Source organism: Ambystoma mexicanum, chromosome 1q (genome assembly GCF_040938575.1).
Source record: "Ambystoma mexicanum isolate Mex_15411 chromosome 1q, UKY_AmexF1_1, whole genome shotgun sequence".
NCBI classification, from domain to species: Eukaryota; Metazoa; Chordata; class Amphibia; order Caudata; family Ambystomatidae; genus Ambystoma; species Ambystoma mexicanum.
This window is the reverse complement of record NC_090922.1, coordinates 1404372908-1404398103: the sequence shown is the minus strand read 5'-3', so window position 1 is coordinate 1404398103 and position 25196 is coordinate 1404372908. Positions and strand designations below refer to the sequence as shown.

Here is a 25196-nt window from a genome sequence, read left to right as displayed (position 1 = left end):
ATGGATGCAAGAAATGAAAGTTTGGAACTTACAGTTGTTGAATGGTAACACGCCAGGGGACATTCCCGCCCATCCAACCTGGCGAAGACTTTGGCAAAGTTCGACAATTGACTACATGTTCGTAGACGGAATCCTAAGAAGCAAGGTCTTGTCTCTCAAAATCATTGAAATGAAGGTCAGCGATCACTGCTTAGTAAAATTGTATTTGAAATTAAACAAACCTAGAAGACCAGCTGTCAATGAAGCACCGACACTTGAAGTAGGTCCTGGTCGTAACAGGCTAAGATTGAGTGAGAATAATATCATCTCACTAAGGAAATCACTTGAAAATACAACAGAAATGGAACAAATTGAGTACACTACTCTATTAGAGATATATCGGGAGAAAAAACGTACTAAGGCAAGACCGGATTTCACACAGCTCCATGCATGGGATGCAGAAGTTAATGAAAAGAAAAAAGACCTGAAAAAAGCACTGAGAATACTCAAAAACAAGTCCAATACAAATAACCAAAGCATGATAAGACATCTAAAACAAATTTATAAGAACTGGCTAATTAGCCATAAACACATCATGTTACAAAGAGATGCTGAAATTATGATGGAAGTACTTGCTAAAAGAAAGACTAGAGATTTTTGGGCCTTGCTGAATAACATCTCAACACCCCAAGGAGCCATTATGAAATCTGTGATTTCGGAAGTTCAATGGGTCAGACATTACGCAGAAACATTCAACAACAATCAACCCAATATAAGAATTTTGCCATCCTCAGAGCATGAGTGGTCAATTGAAATAAAAAAAGAGGACATCTACAGAAACATTCTAAAATTAAGTACATCTAGAGCACCGGGACCAGATGGTCTAACAAAGCAACATCTAAAACAACACCCAGAATTATGGGCAGATTTTTGCTACTCATTATTTCGGACCATTCTCCAGATGAAACAGATACCATCTTCCTGGCGGTGTGCCATTGTAGTACCAATTTTTAAAAAAGGTGCTCGAACTGACCCCAAGAATTACCGGCCGATAGCTCTGCTCGATGTGGTCGGCAACATTTTTGCCTCCCAGCTCCAAATCCAACTACTACAATGGATCCAAGATTCCAAAAGATACGATCTTCGACAAACTGGATTTGTGAAAGGGGTAGGTTGCGGGCTGAATTTAACAATTCTGAACTTTCTGAAAATGGAAGCAATCCGACAAAACAGAAAGATCTATGTAGCATTTGTTGATCTATCTAGCGCTTTTGATACCATCGACCGAGAGATGCTCTGGGAAAAGATGAAGAAATGGAAGTGCCCAGATAATCTATTACAACCCATAAAGGAACTCCACACGGACACAGTCATTAAAATCAGACTTGATTCAAGTGGAACGTTGAGCAAGCCAATTGAAATGAACCAAGGTGTAAAACAGGGCTGCCCACTTGCAGCAACGCTGTTCGGTTTATTTATGTCTGATATTGGCGATAGTCTCGCAGATGTAAATTCCTTCCCACTGAAAATAAATGGGCAGGCAATAAGTTGGATGCTATATGCAGATGACATTGTATTACTGGACCTAACACCGATTGGACTAACTCGAAATCTAGCGGCTCTAGAGAGATATGTAGAACAAAACAAACTAAAAATCAATCCTGCAAAATCTGAAATAATAATCCTGCAAGATTTAACACGAAATAACAAACGGAATACAAAAAGCATCCCAAAGTGGAGATTGAGAAATGACATCTTAAGATGTGTGAAAAAGACAAAGTACCTTGGTGTCTGGATTAACAGTAACATAAATGACGCACCCTGGACAGAGAATGCTAAACAAAAATGTAGACAACTAGCAAGTCAAGGAGTAGTAATAAATAAAAAGTTTGGGAAATTCTCGCTACAACCAGTAATAGCCCACTATAACCAAAAAGTGATCCCATCACTGATCTATGGGGCAGAAAGTGCCTTAGGAGTGTCTGCCACTCTATGGCCAGAACTAGAAAATCAATATTGGAGGAGAGTCTTGCATTTACAGAAAGGAATCTCGAGTGCATGTGTGAGATATGAACTTAATTTAATATCCATGCATGCCCGAGTATTATGGAACATGCTATCCATATATCGGAAAATCATCACAGTAGAATGTCTTCCTCAGTTCAAGATCTTACAAAATGCCATGAAGGGCAACAAAGAAAACCTACTATGTAAATGGGCAGTCGGGTGTAAAAAGCAATTAGAGCTATTGGGAACTGATCAAGATACCCTGAGAAACAACCCGAATTATGTGAAGAAAAAGCTATGAGAAAAGGATTGGTGCTCAACAGTTGATGATCGCAATCGCCACAAACTTATGAAAGATGCAGCTATTGAGGCAAAAGATCGAAAGAAACTGCCTCAATACTTGATGAGATCTGCTAATGCAAGACATCGAGCAATCTACATGAAATTTCGTATGAACTTAATAAACACCAGAGTAAGCCAAGCAACAAGAACGCGGAATTTGAAAGCATTACTCAGGTGTCGTCTTTGTAATAAACACCAAGAAACCCTTAAACATCTCACACTGTATTGTGAGGCCCTGAAAGACCAGAGATCTGTACATTTAGGACATCTAGTGCGGAAATACTCCACCTTAAGTGGAGAGGATCTATGGCGAAATTTTCATAACCCATGTGAAAAAGACATTTTCGGGTTGGCATATTTCTTGGAAATACTCGAAAGTTTGCTAAAAGAGAACTAAATTGGAGAAAGAATCTAAAAAGTAATGGGTGCTTCAAAAATGATGAGATGAGGTGAAGAGGTGAAGCAAAGCCAGACAAAGGGTTGGTAATGGAGCAATGAATCATCTGTAGCGAACAGAGTTAATGAAAAGTGGGACCAACAGAGTCGGGGGGAAGCAATAAGGCATGGAACGCAACACTCTGTTATGAAATAATACTCTGTAATGACTCATTTCTGAAGCACCCCATAGATAGATAGGGGAAGAATTGTGTGTATAATTTTGTTTTTTCAAAAAGTTTGTACAAACTAAATGAAAAATAAAAAAAAAAAAAAAAAAAATTTAACCCACCCACTAAACACTTACCAACTCTGTTCCAGCAGTGTTCCTAGTGTCTATATTACTTTAATAAAATAACTCTCCTGGCTATAACTGTAGGCCAAAACGTCCCCCCAAATCGCTTTCACACACACACACCTCCCAACCACAAAACTCGTTCCTTCACACTTTCACCCATACACACAATGGGCTCTCCATTCCCCTCCACACTCTTCACACTCACGGGGCTCTCCATGGCCCACCACAAATTTCAACCAACCCATTAACCAATCTCTTATAAACTATTTCAGACAAGAAAAGCTACTCTTATATACAACAATAATATTGCTCCTTCCTCATCCTGCTTCACTCGATGTGAGTGAATCTACCCTGTCTTCATGCCCCCATCTATGGAATAGAGGGATCTCTCCTACAAACAACACAGTGCTGGATTTCCCCTTATAAGAGGAGTTCTTATTCACAATTCATAACTCAAGCTACTATGATATCTTTCCCCTCAATGTGGATCTTCACCATAATATTCCATTAACTAAAACAGTACCAAAACAATATGCCAAAAATCACACCACCACTGCATTTTCAAGCATGGGCACACTTAATTATAATTATATAATTACATTCTGGGCATTCTCCAAGTCCTCCTGATGCTGGGCCTCCCCTCTCAAGTGTCTGCACCACCCGGCACAGCAGGCTGCCCAAGGGATCAGGTAGACTTTTGAGTAATTGGGCACCTGCAGATCTCCTCATTCTTGTGCACAAGATCTAGGCCCTCATTACAACCCCGGCGCTAAACCATGGCGCTATTAGCACCATGGTTGGTGCCGGTGTTGTAACGAGTCTGCCATGGTGGAATGGGGAAATACCGCCCCATTCCAAGGTTGGCGGGGCGGTATTTCCCCATTTCACCATGGCCCTTCCCCATTCCCATTTTCACCCCATAGGGCTCAATGGGACTGGGGAAGGCGCTAAGTACGGTACCGCAAATTGCAGTACCGTAATTAGCACCGAGGTCCCTTTGCGGCACCCTACTTTAACAGCTGGTAAAACCAGCCGTTAAGGTCGGGTCCCGCAAAGGGACCTCGTAATCAGGTGTTAAGGGTTTAACGGTGCTGACACCTTTTACGGTGCCGTTAAACCCTTAACGCCAGGGTCGTAATGACCCCCCTAGTCTCTGCAGGATGACACTGCGCTAACCAGGGCATGAGCGGGGAGCCCCCAAACTCACATGGGCATTGGAGATGACATCAGGGTCACCAAAATGTAGCAGTGTAATCCCATCAGTAATCCATAAGTAACCCAACAAATAACAATCCAAAGGAGCAAAAATGAAGTGCACTAAAAGCAAATAAAAGGCAGATGTATTTATAAATACGGCCAGGATACACATACCGCATAAAAAAGCTCTGAACACGCCCACACAGAGCCAAATTATTTATTATAGCAAACCACAAGATTTGCATATCACCAAAAAGAAACACATTTAATTCTAACCTTCTCATTTGCTACTCACAGTCCAGCCACTACACACCCGATACATTGAGTGATCCAATAGGATGGGTCCCCTCTTGTGATCAGAAAAATCCCAACCCACCCAACATGTCCTAATTTTCTGAGACTGTGGAAACTACAATGAGGTAATTGGCTGTTGCTCTACAAGTTGAAGAATGTCCTTGTGAGCTCCTTTTGTGTTTGGTTGGACTCAATTCGAGCAGCCTCAGCCTCAGCATCCCACCGAGCAGTACCATTAATCTTTCAAGTGTTAACAGTGAGACCGAAATATGTTGCTACTCCAAACTAAATGTCTTTTCCCATGATAAGCTCCCTTGCGACGAAAACCCTGTACTGTCCTGCTGCGACTCACATCTCGTGACATGTTGCAATCTTTGGCATACTGTCTGCCAATCATCTTTGGGAATGAACAACCTAATAGGAAAAAACACAACTGGCTCCTGCACCTTCTGACCAAGTTCTTCAATTCATCCCTGCCACCACAACATTTCTCTACAGTTCCACCTCCACTAGGGGGCACTATACTCACATCCTGGTTTTACATCATTGGCAATGCTACCATGTCAACCCTTTCCACATCCCGCAATCTGCCCTTCACAAGTTTTTTTTATTCGTAGGCTTATCGCCTGGGAATAGAGCTAGTGCCCAAAAACTTTGTCTGGGATTCTGAGAACTGCTTGCTGGCAATTAAAAGCATATCTTTCCCTTCTAAACTTGATGCTTTGGAGCCTTCGAAATATTGGAAATTCAACAAAATGACCTAAACTGTAAAATTGGGATTTGCATTTTAAACGTCGCCGTAATCCGCCGCATCTGGTAATTTTAGCTCTGTTTTAAGAAACCCCACTTAGTATCTAATAGTTTGTTTTAAAGATATTACATTTATATTTTTAAACAGTGTATTTGCTGCTCAGTACTTGTTTTACATCTGCGCAGTTTGACTGCAACTTGATTGTTCCCTACCAGTGCTACTTCGGTAGTGGAACTACACATTCCAGCAGCCTTGTAGTTTTCGGCTGCCTTATTAGTTTAAACCCGGCGCGAACGCGCCGGCGCGAAGGGGGCAAGCCGGTCTGTGCCGGTCTGGCCGGACTATAAAGTCCACTCTGAACTGCCTCCCCTGTTAAAGGGATTGCATTTTAAACGTCGCCGTAATCCGCCGCATCTGGTAATTTTAGCTCTGTTTTAAGAAACCCCACTTAGTATCTAATAGTTTGTTTTAAAGATATTACATTTATATTTTTAAACAGTGTATTTGCTGCTCAGTACTTGTTTTACATCTGCGCATTTTGACTGCAACTTGATTGTTCCCTACCAGTGCTACTTGGGTAGTGGAACTACACATCCCAGCAGCCTTGTAGTTTTCGGCTGCCTTATTAGTTTAAACCCGGCGCGAACGCGCCGGCGCGAAGGGGGCAAGCCGGTCTGTGCCGGTCCGTGGCCGGACGTGCGGGCGCTCGGCGCAACCCCAAGTTGGGACCTCAATCCCCCTCTTGCGGATCCACGGGCTCTCGGAACTCACCTGGGGCCTTAGTACTTTGGTAAGCGGGGGCGCGAGACATGCATGTACCAGCCGCAGTCACACATGTGAGCCGGACGAAGGGGGAGGAGGCCAATAGCCATGAGAGGGAGGGGTACTCGTCTGCTGACACCCCTAGGGATAGTATGGAGAAGTGGATGTGCCTAAACATTGGTCTTCTCAATACACGCTCCCTAACCAAACACGCCATCAACATTAGAGACATGATATCCTCCTACAACTTCGACATACTCTGCATAACAGAAACCTGGCTCAAAGACCCAGTAGGGCCCACATGTGAGCAGGCCATTCCAGCAGATTACACTATTTACTATGACAATAGAGTACTGGGCAGGGGAGGAGGGGTAGCAATTATTGCCAAGAATAGTCTCAAACTTTTTAAGGTATCTATAGGTTTCAGCGGGTGCGAAGCACTACACCTTAAACTGATTTTCTCCCCCAATAATTGTCTCAACCTGATAGCTATCTACAGACCACCATCATTGGTCTCAGACTTCTCTTTGGAACTCTGCTCCCACCTAAACACCTTGAGATCTGTCAACGCGTCCACGGTTGTTATGGGAGACTGGAACCTCTGGCGAGGTAATAAGAGAGACAAAGGGGCTATAGCATTGGAGAAAGCCCTGAATAATCTCGACTTCAAAGTCCTTAATAAAGATCCCACTACCCCCCAGGGAAACCAGTTGGACTGGCTGTGTGGTCACAACATCTTCTTACAAAACTGCAGCACCACTCCCTGCATATGGAGTGATCATCATCTGATCTCGGCCAATCTTAAGCTGCCCCGCTACACACACAAGCAAAATCCTCATATTAAGGCAGAAATTAGAAATTTCAAAAATCTAAATGAACTCCAGCTCAAGCCCTGCTTGGAGAAAATTCTGTGCTCTTTTCAGGATCAAGACTCATGTGCCGAACTGCTAGATAAATATAACAAACACCTAGTCGAGTTAGTAGAAACCGTGGCGCCGCTCACCTCCAAACTAACTAGGAGAAACAGTAACAACCAAAAATGGTACACACCAGAGCTTCTTCTATTGAAGAAGGAAAAACGGATTTTGGAAAGAAAATGGATCGCAGACAAATCAGTGGATAGTAAAGCGAGCTGGAAAAGGAAGGATAGGGAATATAAAGAGAAAATCAAGTCAGTCAAGGCTAATTTCTTTAATACCGAAATTGAGCATGCTGATAACAATACAAGCAAACTCTTTGATATTTTGAAAAGCATAGAAAAACCCGCTTCTCTTACTCCCCCATTTACTCCATCCAAGGAGGACTGTAACATGGTGCTTAATGCATTCCAAGCCAAAACGGAAAAGGCGAGGCAAAACATTATAAAGGCCAGATCTACCTCTAACCAGGAGATCCGCCCCACTGAAGGGAATGTACCTGTCAGGGAACAACTCTTTAAATTTGACCCCATCTCAGAAGCAGATATGCTAGAGGTGATGAATAACATGAAACCCACTACCTGTGCGGAAAATGTCCTGCCCCCTGGCATTATTCTTCAACATAAGGATATATTTGCTCCCATCCTCCGGAAAATAGTGAACGCGTCATTTCATGAGGGTTTGGTGCCTAAAGATCTGAAGAGAGTCACCATTACTCCTCTCGTTAAAAAAGCGGGACTAGATCCCAAGGATCCCGCAAATCTTCGTCCCATAACTAACTCAAATTTTGTTCTCAAACTGTTGGATAAGGTAGCCACTCAGCAACTCCAACATTTCATCGAAGATCAGGAGATTCTGCACCAACAACAATCTGGCTTTAGAGCATCCCACAGCACTGAAACAGCTATGCTGGACCTGCAGAATCAGATGCTGACGATGCTGGACGACAACAAATTGGGGATGCTGATGCTTTTAGATCTCAGCGCAGCATTTGATCTAGTAGATCACAGCCTTCTTATCAAGGCGCTTAGGGAGAGCGTTGGCTGCTCGGAGGGAGCTATTGATTGGCTCCTATCCTTTCTTTCCAACCGCCAAGCGAGAGTTCACTGGGGTAACAGTTTCTCCGATTCATGTGACATCATATTCGGAGTGCCCCAGGGTGCTAGCTTATCCCCAATGCTTTTCAACATATATATGCGCACTTTGTGCACCCTTCTGGTGAAAGCCGGAGTGTCATTTACTAACTACGCAGATGACACCCAACTCATATTGGAGTTAGGGGGTAGGAACCACGCCACAGATAGCGAAGTGCTCACCAAGGTTTACAAGCTAATTGACGACTGGATGCAGGCAAACTGGATGTGCCTGAATGACTCCAAAACTGAATTAATGCTGTTTGGCTCTAGTCGTCAGTTGGAAAAACTGGGGGCAGAGTATAACTCTTTTCAAATTAAAAATGCCATTATCCAGGTGGTTCCCAAGGTGAAGACCCTGGGCATGATGGTCGATTCAGTTGTCGACTCTCACGCCCAAACTAACTTCCTCCAAAAAAACACATCATACTATCTTAGGCTTATGAAAGCAATTAAACCACTGCTTAACGAAGTTAACAGGGCTACGATAGCAAGAGCCATCATTCTCTCACGGCTCGACTATGGGAATGCCCTGTTGCTGGGGGCCGCATCCAAGGACCTATCCAGTTGTCAGGTTATCCAGAACAACGCAGTCAGAATAGTAAAAAATCTGAAAAGGAAAGACCATGTTACCGAAGAGAGGCTAGCTCTGCACTGGCTCAGAGTAGAGGAGCGTATTAAGTTTAAAGCTCTCTGCCTGGTCCACAAATGCCTTTATGGCTCAGCGCCTTCTTATTTGAAATCACACTTAAGGCCCTACAACCCCACCAGAAACCTACGCTCGGGTGGAAAATGCCTTCTGCACGTGCCCAAGTTTAAGCTAAAAACAGGGCTGGGCAGATCCTTTCTTGTGCTGGCTCCTAAACTGTGGAACAGTGTCCCGGAATCACTTAGGTCCGAAGTCAATCACTCAGTTTTCAGGAAGAGGCTGAAAACATACCTCTTTAGATAGGATCGTGGGCGTAGGACCTCAATCTGAGACCTTGCCGCTCAATAGCTAGCTGTACATTTGTCCGTCTCATACGTGTTGTCCTTCTTGTTGTCTCGCAGTTTCAGTGTTCTTTGTACAAGCGCCCTGATGCCCTCGGGCTAACGGCGCTATATAAAAACTAAATGCATACATACATACATACAAAATGGGGCCTAGCTCTCTGTAAATGGTGGTGTGTGCATTTTTCATTGAGGCCTAATTCCAATATTTTTTTACATTTTTTTTATTTATTTTCATTTTTAAAGTGCTCACACAGCCCGGGGGCATTGAGGCGCTGTTACAGGAATTGTTTTTTTGTTTTTTTGTTGCGTAGTTGTTTGTCTTAGTTGCATATTTATAATGCGCTTAAATACCCAGAGATTTCTAAGCGCGGAACCTGCGCTGCTTCGTGTAATTTTGCTTCTAAGGCGAGCACGTTGCCGCTAAGCTATCCTCCCCAATATGACCTGCATCTTGCTCATTATAACAAATAATAACTACACTAATAAAGCCCTAACAAAATAAGCATTGTCCATTGTCATATAACCCATCGTAGAAGCTTCTTGCTCATTGTTTGAAACTGCTTCAACGGCTTCTCATCTGTATCACCCGGCGCCCAACAACCATTCTAAAATGGCCGCCTTATTTGCTTGAAGCCACCGATGGCTTCTACATCTCCTACTGCGACCAGCTGATTGGCTGTATTGCATTACTTGTTCCTGAGCCCTCGACCGGAGGTGGAAGCCGGACGCTTTGGCTAAAGGTCTGCAGTCTTAAGGGCCTGTCTGCGGCAAACCTCATCACTTCATCTCACTACTCAGCTTTGGAAGGGCTGGAGCCCCCCTGCAGCAGCTGGTATCTTGGCCCATACTGCACCCGCGATCAACGACTGCACCTTGATTCGTCCATTTGCAATCATCCAAGAGTATCTGATCAACAAGTAAGCATAACCCATCGTAGAAGCTTCTTGCTCATTGTTTGAAACTGAATCAACTGCTTCTCATCTGTTTCACCCGACACCCAACGACCATTTTAAAATGGCCACCTTATTCTCCTACTGCGACCAGTTGATTGGCTGTGTCGCGTTACTTGTTTGTGAGTCCCCGACCGGAGGCGGAAGCCGGCCGCTTTGGCTAAAGGGCTGCGGTCTTAAGAGCCTGTCTGCGGCTGTCCGTGGATGGTTGCACTGAGCAGCTGATATACGCTTGAGTAAGTACAATAATGTTCATCCATGCCTGTCCCTTGCCCATTGCTACTCGTAATACATAACCACTACACGAGTACATGAGAGGATCCACAAGTACCAACTCTAGTACCCGCTGTCTTGCTCACAGCTGATCAACATTTTGGCACCACCGCCACTCCCCCGAGTGCCTGCAACACTCCCAGATACAATAACATCCACACCCCTGCGTGCGGTCATCGCAGCATCAAGTCCCTTAAATCATGCAGATCGAAGTAACGTCCGTGCCCTAACCGGTGGAACAGACAACAACGCCTAACACCCCTTTGACTCTCCGCCTCACATAAGGCTGTATAGACTGTATTGCGAGAGGCCTCCCATTATAATGATCATTTCTGGCCTGCTCCTACCGACCCACGTGCCCAAAATTGCATAGTAGCCACACCGACATCCTGTCTGCATGCCCCGTGGTGGTGTATTGTATTGGTTCCTGTTGCTCATTGTAGTGGTTTCTCGCCATACCTGTAAGTGCAGACCTGCTCATTCTGACCGAATTGCATTTTCTTAGAAATTGTGATAGTGTGCCTGAATGACCATACTGTGCTCATTAGTGAACACCCGCCATAACCATTGCTATTGACCTGCTCATTCTGACCGAATTGCATTTTCTTAGCCATTGTGATGGAATGCATGAAGGACCTTGCTGTGCTCATTAGTGAACACCTGCCATAACCATTGCTATTGACCTGCTCATTCTGATCGAATTGCATTTTCCTAGCCATTGTGATAGTATGCCTGAATCACCTTGCTGTGCTCATTAGTGAACACCAGCCATAACCATTGCTATTGACCTTCTCCAACAGACCCACTTACCTAAAATTGCATTCAGCCACCCGACTTCCTGCTTGCACACCCCGTGGTGAACTGTAGTGACTCCCCGCTGCGCACTGCAGCAGCCTCTCCCCTAACTTGCTATTGCAGACCCACTCATATTGACCTTGTGGGCATCCTCTTTTAGCCTGTTGTATACAGTAGTGGTTCTCGTGGTAAGCAGTGGCTTTCTGCTACAACTGCCTCTGCTGACCTGCTCTTACCGACCTACTCGTATATCATTTCAGCCAATTGTGTATTGTAGTAGTTTCTCTTTGTATTATAGTGGGCCCCCACCATACCGGCTGCTGCAGACCTGCTCATATTGACCTACTTGCATTTCATAGAGCCATTGTGAAAGTATGCCTGAGTGCACATGTTTCGCTCGCTAGCGGTCCCCCACCATAACCACAGCTGTTGACCTGCTCCCGAAAGCTGTTCCGAACCTGTGCCCTCCCTCCTCTTCTTAAGATTTTACAAAGCCTAACCTAGTATGCTAGGCCTCCTATCAACCATCATGTTGCCATTCTGTATAATACACAATGCCACGCCCTACACAGGAGGGACTTATATCAAGCAAGACAATGGCCTAGCCAAACTTGGTTGCCAGCGCCATCACCCTATCTCCTGCCCTACCCCTTTCTTGCCCACCACCGCTCCATTTGCCTCACCACATGAACAAAGATAGCTTCAACATAATCACCACCAACCCAGAGCCGACCCCATCTCCATTCAGATAATTATTAAACACCCCCCCCCACTGAAGGAGATACCAACAATAGCACCCCTGTCCTGGGAAACACTAGATACACAAGACTTACAAAGCAAATCTCTCCACCTAGCTATCACACCCACCCCTACCATCTACACTCCCACCAACAAAGATACTATGTCCAATAATCATCAACACAACGGCCCACCCAAAGCACCAGCCAAACCACCGAAATGCACGAAAGCCTCAATACCTATATCAATCCCAGACAACACACCAATCTTAGTATTCACCCCCAACCTCAAAGGTGTACTCATCAACGCACGCTCTCTCGAAACACATTCCATAGAAATTCAGGACCTCATCATTGACCAACAACTTGACATCCTAGTGGTCACAGAAACCTGGCAACACCCAGCTTCAGGCCCACTACTAGCACTCGCCATCCCCCAGGATTCTTCATACTTAGGGCTGACAGGACTAACACCCAAGGAGGCGGAGTTGCCTTAATATCCAAATCCACACTGCAAATTAGAGCATGCCCTATTGAGGCAACACTGGGATACAAACTCCTCCTTGCCAAATTCACTTCAAACCCCAAACCACCATTAATTTTCTTATCGTGTATAGATCCCCAAACAAAAAAACACACCCTGATATAGACATAGCTCTACTACTCACCCCCGTCATCAAACCTAACACCAAATACATCATACTTGGAGACTTAAACCTAGGATATAACGACCCCCTAGATCAGACAGCCACAGCTTTCCACACAGATATGCAAGACATGAGCTTTGTACAACTTGTCAATGTCTCCACCCATGAAAAAGGTAGAATACCGGAATGGGTCCTCACTGTTAACTCACAAGTAACCATTGACTCCGTCCTTCCCACTGACTGGACTGACCATCACATCATCAGCTTTTCCCTTAACAGAATGACAGACCGCACCGTGACAAAAAAACCTGATACCTTTGAAACCAGAAATATTTAAAAAACTCACAGAGGACAATCTCTCCCCGCCCTAAGAGGAGCACTGGCTTCCACCACCCCAGATAGCAACAACCCTACATATCTAGCAGATTACTACCAAAAATGCCTCACCACCACCATTGACTCACTAGCTCCTATCACAACTAAAACTCGGAGAACAGAAAAATGCCCAAGCTTCTGGTTCAACGAAGAACTAGTGGCATTGAGATGCACAAAAATATCACTTGAACACTTTCACATAAAAAAACTAATGCTCCAGACTCAATGAAGGCATTCAACGATGCCAACAAACTCTACAAAAAAGCCATAATAACCCAAAACGCGAATGCCCTCAACCTGCGCATCATCAACGCCTCTTCTAATTCCAAAGAGCTATTCTCCATACTCAGAGAATTAGAGAATAGCTGCCAAGACACAACACCCGTTATTGCCTGCAAAACGTGGTGTACCACAATCCAAGATGCTCTAGCTTACAAAATTCTTCTTCTACAAAGCAAAATTGCAAACAAAAAACAAACCCGAGCAGGCAAAACATTACCTACCATCTCTGAGGAATCACATCCCGTCTCTCAAAAAGAGCATACAACTTAAAAGAAGACCAATTCCCCGCTCTCTTAGTTAAATTCTGCGCCCCTACTCTAACCCCAATCACTGAATTTGTCAATGCTTCCTTTAACACCAACACGGTCCCCACTAGCATCAAAAAGGCATGGGTGACCCCTCTACTGAAAAAGCCAACTCTAGTCTCGCCCACCCCCACAAACTACCGACCAATATGAACAGTCCCATTCTTACTAAACATAATAGACAAAATAGCATACACCCAAATACAAAGCCACCTTGAACAACACCAATTACTGGGAGCCCGACAATCAGGATTTCACCCAAACTACAGCACTGAAACAGCACTTCTCGACCTGAAAATCCTAATGGATGCCACTAGGGATGCAGGCAAACTCTGCCTTCTAATGCTGTTAGATCTCTCTGCCGCATTCGATTAAGTCGACCACAACAAACTCTGTGCTACACCATCCAATAACTTAAATGTCTCCAAGAACTCCACCAAATGGGTGAAATCCTTCTTAGCAGACAGGACATCAAGAGTATCTATCTGCAAAATGTCAGCCGACCCCATACCAGTACCTATAGGCATTCCGCAAGGATCATGCATATCACCCACACTCTACAATGACTATACCAAGCTGCTATTCGCTGCCCTGGATACTGAAAGTGAGAGTCCCTCAAAAAGGCATTTATAGCTCCCAGGGAGAGTCAATGATGGACACACCCCAGATGGGAATGAGACCAAGACCAAGTGCGGGTGAAGTAAAAAAGTAAAGGTTTATCCAAACCAATATAGGGCAAGCAGAGAACTCTGCAAACTCCGAGCGCGCACTGCCAAACATCAGCAAACATTCACATTTTGTTACAAAACCACCTCACCTATGACGTGGGAGCTAAGAGATACATGAATCGATGAGATTGGGCAGTGTGGAAAGGGCACATATGGATGTATAGGGGCAAAGCTTCAGGATTGGTGAGGCTCCTTGAGGTGTCATGGTGATGCTTGCAGGTCAGCTCAACTCATCAGGGTGGAACTCTGGTCAGACGGTGGTTGATTGATACATCTTGACTACACTAACATTTTCCCTTGTGGCCACACATACTCATTCAGTGTTAATTGTAATTCATGATGCCCTGTAAATCCTACAAATCGTTATTCTAAAATTACAAGACATATGACACAACTCAAGGTGTGAGTATTTCATCATTCTAAAGAAAATACTATACTCGGGGTGAGCAATAGTTGAGCAGCTTTCATGGGTTTAGGTGGCTTATCAGGGGGCACAGGCAGGGATACATTTATCATTCCTCTTTGTTAGATCTAGTGGGGGACACCTTTGTGGTATGTTAGTACAAGAAAAAATATATGGCTTCTATGCTCAGTCGGGGTTAGGGTGAACTAGGATACTATCGGGTCAGAGGTCACTTAGCCGGTACATCAAGAGGTGGTGGGATGAGAGGCTTGTCACCCATATTTCTTTCAATCTGAGTCTTGGGCTTAGGAGGGTGCTCGCTAGGTGCAAGCACAAGGGAAGGGCAAGGGGTTATAATTATAGCATCACATCATCCGTAGGGCCAGGGCTTTACATCTCAGCCCGCCAGAGGGGGAGAGAAGGTGGGGGCTGAGCATGCAGTGTTACATGAGAGGGGAGTAAAGGCTCTGTGTCCTGTTGGGCCGTATAATGTTTGTGTTGCGGGGGGCAGACATGGAGCATACTACCGAGGTAGAACTAGGTTAGTGTGTGTATTGGTACATTAAAAAGGTGTGCAGAATTCTGCTTACAATATGGGGTGCATGATTCAATGCTGAGGGGTTATACATATGCTACAAAGGACACTCTATTATACAGTCGACACACATCATAATAAACCATACATATTGTGATACTAATTGAACATATTCGAGATCGTACACTTTTAGAAAATCATTGAGTATATATTGATATGATACATTGCTTTGTGTATTCTGTAACAACCAATAATCCTTGCTTGGTTATAAAAAGGCTTAAACATACAATTCATGGCTCTGTATGCAATCTGGGATGGGTGAGGGTCACCTTATTTCAATTTATACAAGTCCCTTCAGAGGGATTAGCTGTATGGGTGAAACAGGGTGGCACACGGGCTATGTATGCGTATCTACCACTTCAAACGGAGAACAGGGTTGGGGGTTATCTACAGCATATGCCATAAATGTTGGGTCTGCAAGGGGACAGGACAGGTTTTATGGAGATAGCTTGTTTTTCTCGAACCCCAGCTTCGGCCCGGTCATCTGCGGATCAATGATGAACTGCGGAAGGTGAAAGATACAGTGTTTGTCATGTAACTTGTTTGCGCCTAGTCTCCTGTGAGAACAGGCCTGCAGCAGGGACACTGAGGGTAGGAGGGCGAGGGAAGTGCCTGGCTCGTTTTGCGCGATCAGGAGGGGAGAGCTGCAGCCCTGCTAAGGCCTAAGTTATCATGTTCAAAAAGGAGTCTGACGGTGCCACAAAATGGAGTCTGAATGTGTCACAAAATGGAGTCTGGTACCATACTGCTGGCTGAGTGATGCAGTCACATGTGTCGACCCGCAGCCATCCCACATCCCTGGCCACAGGCGCATGGGTGGCTGCTGGACGAGTCATAGTCTGCACGTTGGTGAGAATGAAGGGGAGGTCAGCCTTGAAGACCCTTCCTTCCATACATTCCCCCCTTTCGTTATTTAAGTAGCAAATACTGCAGTTCACCCAACCTCTTTTGTTCTTCCTCCTCAGCCACCACTTCGTCCCACGCAGGTGTTCCCTTTCGTGGCACCCAGGCCCTGCACACTCCTCGGAGGCTCTCTCCAGCTCCAGCATATTCATCAGGTATGCAGGTCATATATATACACCCCCCATCTCCCTCCAAGTCCACCCATACTTCCTTATACACTCTAGTGTGTGAGGTTCCTTTATTGTAGTGTGATATAATCGGTCTACTATGTACCTATCATAGTACTGTGGTACCATTCTATATTTAGGCCCCGGGTCCTCTCCAATTTGTACCTGTGCCTCGTATGTCATCTGCATCACTCCCTTTGCATCGGCCATTGTCACCATCATCATGGCACTGTTATGTACTGCGTCTGTGCAGCACCAAAGACCCAGCTGGCACACACAAAAAATCAGCAGCAAAAAGACGATGGTGGGCACCAATAGTTTGACGGCCATTCCGAGCCAAGAAGGTACTCACAAAAAAAGTTCATCGAACCACAAGCTGGGCTGCACTCCTCCTTCTTCCTTCATCTATTCGCCAAGGTTGTGCACGGCTCAATAACGTGCAACAGAGTTCCATTGTCCGCATCTGCAGAAGGTACGAAAGTGCAACATGTGCTCCCGATTTTTCGGCAAACCCCTCCATCCATGGGCGTCAACATGTCTAGGACGTACCTGTACTGCATTGTCATTAGTCGCAGGGCCCTTAGCTCCACCTTTATTACGTTGAATCCTCCCTCTGTGTCATTGGCCAGTTGGATCAGCTCCCAGCACATAATTTGGAGCCATTTTGCGTTGGCTCGTGCTTGGATACTTGGGATGAGGGAGGCAAAAAATGTTTCAGCAGAATTGAACAACCGGAACCTGTCTGGAATTTGCGGCAAAAGTTATGTGGATGCCTTTGATATGTAATTGGAGGACCTCCTTTTTCTGGATACTGAGCTTTTCCTGTTCTCCGCGGACAGGGCATACACTGGGGCCTCGTCGGTTGGTTGTGAAGCCTCTTTTTCTTGGACGGCTGACAGCCCCTTCGCATCTTGAATATGACTTTCAGGGACCATCATCAGGGCGGAATGCAGCGTTGCCAGGGAGCACATGCCCCTCCATGACTGTGGGAGGTGCAAGTATGCCTGCTTAACGCAGACCCAGTATGTATCCATTAATGCAGCTTTACCTTTCTTCATGTCTTGGATGATGAGCATGTTGTTACAGTTCTTGTTAGTGCCCTTGTTTACTTTTCCTTCTCTGAGAAAACACAGCTTGTACGCAATTTCTTTTTGCAGTTTGAAGGGCTATTCTAGGGCTGTTACCTAAGTGAGCTTTGTGATGTGTTGGGCCCATATCAGAGCGCATGTTTTCTCGATACACTGCAACTTTTCGACTGCCAACCCTCGTAGTGCCTCTGCTTGCATGTGATTTGCTCGTTTTGCCATTTATTGTCAGAATACAATGTTCCTTTAATAACTAAAAATGGTTCCTTCAGGCACACCACTCCTTTGGGTCTTGAGTGGCATGTTTTTTTTGTACTGTAGCATTTCAAAAGAGACAGTGTGTGCCTGGAAGGTGTTCTTTATTCTGCACAATGCGAGATGAAGGAGACACTGGGCATCTGCAATAGGTGATTCTTGTGGCAGGAGTACCTTGGGGGTACCCGAGGCATGGGGGATTATTGAGCACACATAACAGCTCTCATTAGTTGTTTGCTTTGCAGTGGAGCTCATGTCTGCGTACCATTTATTGGGTATGGTGGATCTTCTATTGTGTCTAGCCCTAACCTGGAATATTCAATATACTTTCTCCTCCCTGCCCCCTTCTCTGTCTTTTATTGCCTTTAGGATGTTCTCTTTCTTTCTCTGCTTCATGCTGCGTTAAGGGTATTACCCCATGCCCCCCCTTTTCCCAATCATTGTACAGTGCAATAAACCTTTCAGCCGTCTTTACATTTTCTTGTTCCACACTTATGGGGGATTGTTTCCCTATAGTGGTTTCAGTTAGTTGTGTCGCATTTGGAATGGTGTCATCATTTAACCAGGGTAATTCAGAAAAATTGTGATTATTTAATCCGTAAATATTACATTTAGAGGCATTGTATGGGGTGGGGGGGCGTGCTGTTACACGTATATCACTTGTACTGTTTGTATGCTGTGTGCCACTGTTGTGTGTCCCGTGTACTTTATATCTATTGATATAAATGCTATCGCCCAATATATTACCAGTCCAAACATCATTGAAAAGAATATCATGGCACACATAAACAAACCACATTCATAACTATATCAACGCAAGTCAAAATTTCTATTGCCATTCCTATCTATTCTAATGCTGCTTACATCGGGGGCCCCCTCCGTTGCCATGGTTTCTCCTACATGATAAGACATAAAAGTGTATTAAGCAACTCATACACATAACAGTTTTTCTTATTTACATTCTTCTTCTCATTGTGCATTTATCATTACTATTTTTTAAATCAATTATTGTTAGTATATTATGACATTTTTCTAATTATTTTGAGAAAGAGAGAGAGTCTTTTTTGTTTGTCACATTAACCTTGTCAGAAACATCATCATACTTTCTTCTTTTAGTGTTTCTTCTTCCTGTCACAGTTTGTGCCTCTTAACTTCCATCTTCCCCCTTCTGCGTTTGCATTTCCTTCTACTCTTCTGCCATTTCCATTTCTGTTTTTCTGTGTTACGCTATCATAAGCTTTTCGTACGTCTGTCAAATGTATCCAGTATCTCAGCCCTTTCACTTTTACAGCAGTGGGTGTGCAATACACCACTTCATATGGGCCCTGCAACCTTGGAGAGTTCCACCGACGTACGAATCTTCTCACATATACCATCTCCCCTGGCATGAGCTGACCTGTCGGACTGTCTGTTGCTGGTGTTATTGTGTCACTTGTTGCTTCTTGTGTGAACGGGGGTGCTAGCTGCCTGGCAATCATACAGGCTGCTTTAGTGAGCTTTGCTAGGTACTCATTGAATTCTTCCCCTAGTACTGATGCACTTCTGTGAGCATCTGAGTTGCTGCGGAGTGGGGAGCGTGCTGCATGCATGTGTCTTCCTGTCACAATCTCATGGGAGGACAAATAGTGGTCCTTAGTGGGTTGATTTCTCAGTTCAACAAGGCCAGGGGTAAACAGTATACCCAATTTTTCTTTAGCGAGTAACACAATTTCAAGAGTCTCCCCTTCAGAAGGCCGTTTATTTTCTTAACCATGCTGTTCGATTGTGGATGATAAATCATGCACAATTTATGTGTTATTCCCAGCATTGCTGTTACTTCTTTGAACAGATCTTTGACAAAATTTGTCCCGTTATCTGAGCATATTACGTCACAGATTCCCCAGCGGGGAAACACTTCCCACACTAGGAACTTTTCTGTGCACTTTGCATATGGGTGAGCGCATGGGCCTGCCTCCACCCATTTTGGGAATGGGCAACCCACCACTATCATGTAGCATGATCCATAGCATCTTTCGCCCATGTCGGCGTAATCTACATGTAACTCTCTGAATGGGCCAGTTGGTTTTGGCAGTGTTCCTTGCAGTGTTCTTAGTGTCATCCCTGAATTATATATCTGACATGTTGTACATTCCATGGCCATTTTTGATATTTGCTCCTGCAACCCTGGTGCAAACCAATTTTCCTGTATCTCTGCTGCAATGTGTTGTTTGGCATAATGAGCTGGGAAGTGAAGCTGTTGGAACGCTATTTCTAGTAGCTTGTGGGCATTACAACTTTACCTGTATTGTTTTGATGCCATAGGAGGTCAGTGGATGACTGGCTACACCCTCTTTTTTCCCACAACTCCTTCTCCTCAACAGTCGCTCCTTGTTGCAATTCTAATATCTGGGAAATGGGCATGGAATTATATCCATCAGGGCGGTCGTCTTCAACATGTTTCTGAAAAGTGTACTCACCTGCTGTGTCCTTGGCTAAATATGATGCATCTTTCTTGGCAGCATCTGCCACTGTGTTTCCTAAAGGGATGACGTCATTGTTGTTTGTATGTGCCTGGCACTTCACTATGGCCACAACTGTAGTTTCATTTAGTGCCTCTATAAACTCTTTTAGTAACTCGGCGTACTGTACTGGGGATCCGTCTGCTCTATGGAATCCTCTCCTCCCCCATCTAGCCAATCCCCCATGTACTGTTGTGGTCATGAATGCAGAATCTGTGCGGATCGTTACTGCGCATCCCTTTGCTGCATGCAGTGCTTCAATGAGTGCTACTAAAGCTGCTGCCTGTGCTGAGTAATGGGCATGTAACCTTTGCTGAACGAGTACTTCATATTCACCTTCCTCTAGTCTCACAACAGCCACCCCAACATGCTTCTCTCCTGTTTCTGAATTAATTGATGCTGATCCATCTATAAAGTATACCTCTCCTTCCAATAAGGCATCTTCGCTCGCTGTGGGTGTGTCTCTATCCTGCCCTTTGTATGTAGCACAATCGTTTGTTTGCATATCTTCCACTGTGCATGCTTTTGTGAGAAATGTTGCAGGGTTCACTGTTTTACATCTTACTATGTGTATGTTAGCACTGGATAAAATGATCTCGTAAGCTGTTCCTCTATGTGTTGCTAGTGTGCTCTTTGATCTCTCTAATGTTGTGAATAGTGAATGTTCCACAAATAATGTTACAGAACACCCCATCACAATTGTTGCAATTTTCTCTATTGCGAACGCTGCGGCTGCAAGAGATTGCTCGCAAGCGAAGTGCCCTTGCATGATTGCGTCTAGTGTACCACTGAAGTACGCCAGAGGCTTATGACCCAAAGATGTTTTTTGTGTTAGTACTGCTGTCATGAGTGTTCTGTTGCAATGCGAAAATAGATAAAATGTGCGTTCATAATCTGGGTTTGCGAGTACTGGTGTGTGTATTGGTACATTAAAAAGGTGTGCAGAGTTCTGCTTACAATATGGGGTGCATGATTCAATGCTCAGTGGTTATACATATGCTACAAAGGATGCTATATTATACAGTCGACACACATCATAATAAACCATACATATTGTGATACTAATTGAATATATTCGAGATCGTACACTTTTAGAAAATCATTGAGTATATATTGATATCATACATTGTTTTGTGTATTCTGTAACAACCAATAATCCTTGCTTGCTGATAAAAAGGCTTAAACATACAATACTCTGTGTGCAATCTGGGATGGGTGAGGGTCAACTTATTTCAATTTATACAATCAATCCTGTGGAATACAACAACAGAAGTGAATTTATAGTCCCTTCAGAGGGATTAGCTGGATGGGTGAAAAACGGTGGTACACGGGCTATATATGTGTATCTGGCACTTCAAACGGGGAACAGGGTTGTGGGGTTATCCAAGGCATATGCCATAAATGTGGGTTCTGCGAGGGGATAGAACAAGTTTTATGGAGATAGCTTGTTTTTTCTCAAACCCCAGCTTCGGCACGGTCATCTGCGGGTCAATGATGAACTGCAGTAGGTGAAAGATCGTCCCGTATCCCAGGCCACAGGCGCGTGGGTGGCTGCTGGACGAGTCATAGTCTGCACATTGGTGAGAATGAAGGGGAGTGGGCCTTGAAGACCCTTCCTTCCATACAATGCCATGGGTATCATATACACCAACTTTGCAGATGACACCTATATCCTGCAAGAATGAGCAGGACACACTGCTTATTAATTAAATCTATGCACTAATTCAAAACTGGATGGCCCATAACAGCATCTGCCTCAATGATGATAAAACAGCTGCTTGTAGTCGGATCTACTTCCAGAATTAACTCCCTATAGCCTGCTTATGCATCATTCACCATTGATGACACCACGATCCCAGTACTCAAAAAAGTCAAAACCCTCGGGGTTTATCTAGACGCCAATCTCACTATGACAAAATAAGTAAATGCCCTCTCCTCAGCCACTACCTATACCACCAAGCTCATTTCACTAAGCTGCAAATTCCTCACACCAAAAAACGGCATCACTCTAGCAAGAGCATTAATACTCTTAAAGCTAGATTATTGTAACATACTCCTCCTATGCATCTCCAACGCTGATTTGACCAAACTCCAACTTTTCCAAAATAAAGCCCTGCGAGCAGCACTAGGTGTAAAAAAGACTAAACACATCTCTAACACGAGGAGAGCTAATCACTGGTTACCCATTAAGGCAAGAATCATTTTCAAAACCTTATGCATTACATACAAATACATTGCTAACAAAGCCCCAAAATACATCAACAACGCAGTACTGTTAAAGTCCTCCACCAGATCCCTTAGATCCAGCAATAATTCCCTCCTTGAAATCCGTCAATACAAAAGCTCAAGAGCGGGGGTAGCAGCTTCAAATTCCTAGCACCAAGTCACTGAATTGCCCTCCTGACCAACATTAAAAATGAAGAACCTGCCAGCAATTAAAAAAAATACTGAAAACTTGGTTATTCAACCAATTCTAACAGACCTTGAAACCTTCACCTGACCCATCTATGCCACCATGGATGCTTTATGTACCTGATCTGATTTATATATTTGACCTCACTTTGTACTGTCTCCTCCTCTTATTACCCTCATTACCACCTGTAAAAATTGACCCTGCTTCTTATTGTTTTTCTCATGTATGCATGTCCTTTCCTTATACCTTCCGGTTAAGTTGTAAAGATTTTAATAACCAAACTGTCTGCAACTACGCTGTGAAACCTCAGGGTCTGGGCGTATAAATGTAATAAATATAAACAAAAGCACTGACTATTTATCCAATTCCAAAAATGCCTTGCTACGTGTTATTTCTACTATGCAGTAAACATCCTGGCACTGTCTAAAATATAACAATACTGTGGGTTGAGGCTTCTAGGAATGGAACCTGCCTGTGCTGAGCTTCAATTGCATTGTGATTGTGAGTTTGGCAAGATCACAGGAGTGGTTTTATGGGGTTTAGCGTGAGCCCCAGTTTGGTAGATAAGAAAAGAGGTTTTTTTGCTCCCGGCTATCTTGTTTATAACATCGGAAAAAAATATTCATAACACTCTGGTTAGTACGAAATGATTCGTTTATTTTCGATAATTTTCTTGAGTGGTTCTTTCCATAGCTATATTTTGTGTTTTGAGAAACACTGTTAGAAGCTTGGTGTGCAAGTTTGGTCAGCCGACACGTGTTTCGACCCATAGGGTCTTTCTCAAGGCTGAACAATATTCAATGGTGCCAGGTGTTATGTGATTTGTAACAATTGTGTGACATGTTAAATTACATTCAATTGTGGTGTTAAGGTGATGTGCAGTACAGTGACCGGTAATAACATGACATCAAGAAACATTGAAGTATTAATTATAGAAATAATTGATCAATGGAAGGGAAAAAGGGGGGGAGGAAGAAAAGAGAGAGGTTACCAAGTGGTTAGTTGGACAGACCTGGGTAATGTGTAATGAGGTGGAATCCTCTTACCAAGTAAAAATTGGTGAGTGCCCTCAGTGGGGTTCTGTTGTATTTGGGACTGTCCTTGTGGCAGTCCTGGCTCCTAATGGGCCCTGTGGTTAGGTCACCCCTAACCAGCATAGTCAATAGCGAGATATCATGGGAATTATAGTCTGAAACATCTGGAGAGTCAAAGGTCACATACCTCTGGCATAGAGAGAGGTTCAGGCAGATCGTAAGGGGGTCTATACAAGTGGGCTCTGTGATTGTTGCATGGAATTTGCCAGAAACCAACACCTCCCCAAGGACCATACTATAATCCAGAAGCATAGGGGGGCTCTCTCAGTCACACTTTGGTAGTCCCCAGAGCCAGGCAGGGGACTTCATCTCAATACTTCTGAGGGCATCATTACAGTTATATTGGCAAGTTTAAAACAGGCTGCATTCTTCATATACTGGGCCTCATTACGACCCTGGCGGTACGGAGTGAACGGCGCCGTAAAAGGTGCCGGCGTCGTTCAACCCATACCGCCGCATTACGAGTTCCCCTCGCGGGACACGGTTAGCGCGCCTGGGAAAACCAGGCGTGCTTACCGGGTCCCGCGAGGGGAAGAGGGAGCAAACAACGGGCCATTTCATAATGGCCCATTGTTTGCTCCCTCTCCCATTCCCATTCAGCCCTATGGGGGTTGAAATGGGAATGGGGAAGGACCGGGTCCGGGTCCTTGGAGGGAGGAATTACCGGGCCTTCCGAACTCGGAATAGCCCGGTAAGTCCTCATTCTGAGGACCCGGACGCCGACGTGAATTCGGCGGCAGCCATGCCGCCAATAGCGACATGGTTACCGCCGAGCTCGTAATGAGGGCCACTGTCTGTTTTAGTACCCACCATATTACAGGCAAAGTCAACAGAAAAAAATATAAACAATTGTTTAGAGGGAGTTTGCAAGGGGTGAACAAGAAGGCATTTCACCATCATTACCATACAATTAATAAAAGGTTCAGAGACAGCCCTTTTGTTCATTACAACATTTCACAGTAGTGATATACGATCCTACTGTACATAATACATTTGCATGCTCAAGATGGAAATGTATTAGGTACATTTGCAACTTCAGGATGCAAATGTATTATGTTATGTTATGTTATTTTGCATTTATATAGCGCCTTATGTACCACTGGTATGATCTGAAGGTGCTGGTAGGTTGAACGCCCTCGGGCACCGAAGTTCAAGTCAGTAGAGAGAGAGAGTCATAAGGTGCGTGTGAGCACCGGAATATGTGTGCAGTAGGTGTGGCATTCGTGTGATAGCTGCTTCTTAGCGGTAGGTGTGGTGGTTGGGAGATCAGGAGTATGTGTTCGCTCTGGCAGGTTGTTATCCAGACTGATTTTGGCTGTGTTAGGCCTGAGGAGAACGTCTAGGCTGGAGGGTGTATAACCAGCTGTGTTTATTTAGGATGATGGGCAGTATGAGGCAAGTGATGGTATGATAACAGCCATACCGAATGGTGTCATAGTACCGCTGTGTTCTAGTTGAGTGGTGGTGTAAGGAAGAGAGTAAGCATGGAGATGAGATATGGTGGTTTACCTTAGGTGCTTGAGATCGAGCACACTCAATAGTTCCATGCATTCCAACCGTTCAGTGTAGACTGACCGTTCCAT

The 25196-nt window shown here is 44.4% G+C and overlaps 1 pseudogene; it reads left to right on the top strand.

The window, feature by feature from the left end:
* LOC138548266 (vitamin D3 hydroxylase-associated protein-like) overlaps positions 1-25196 on the top strand; it is a 614371-nt pseudogene that overhangs the window by 125986 nt on the left and 463189 nt on the right.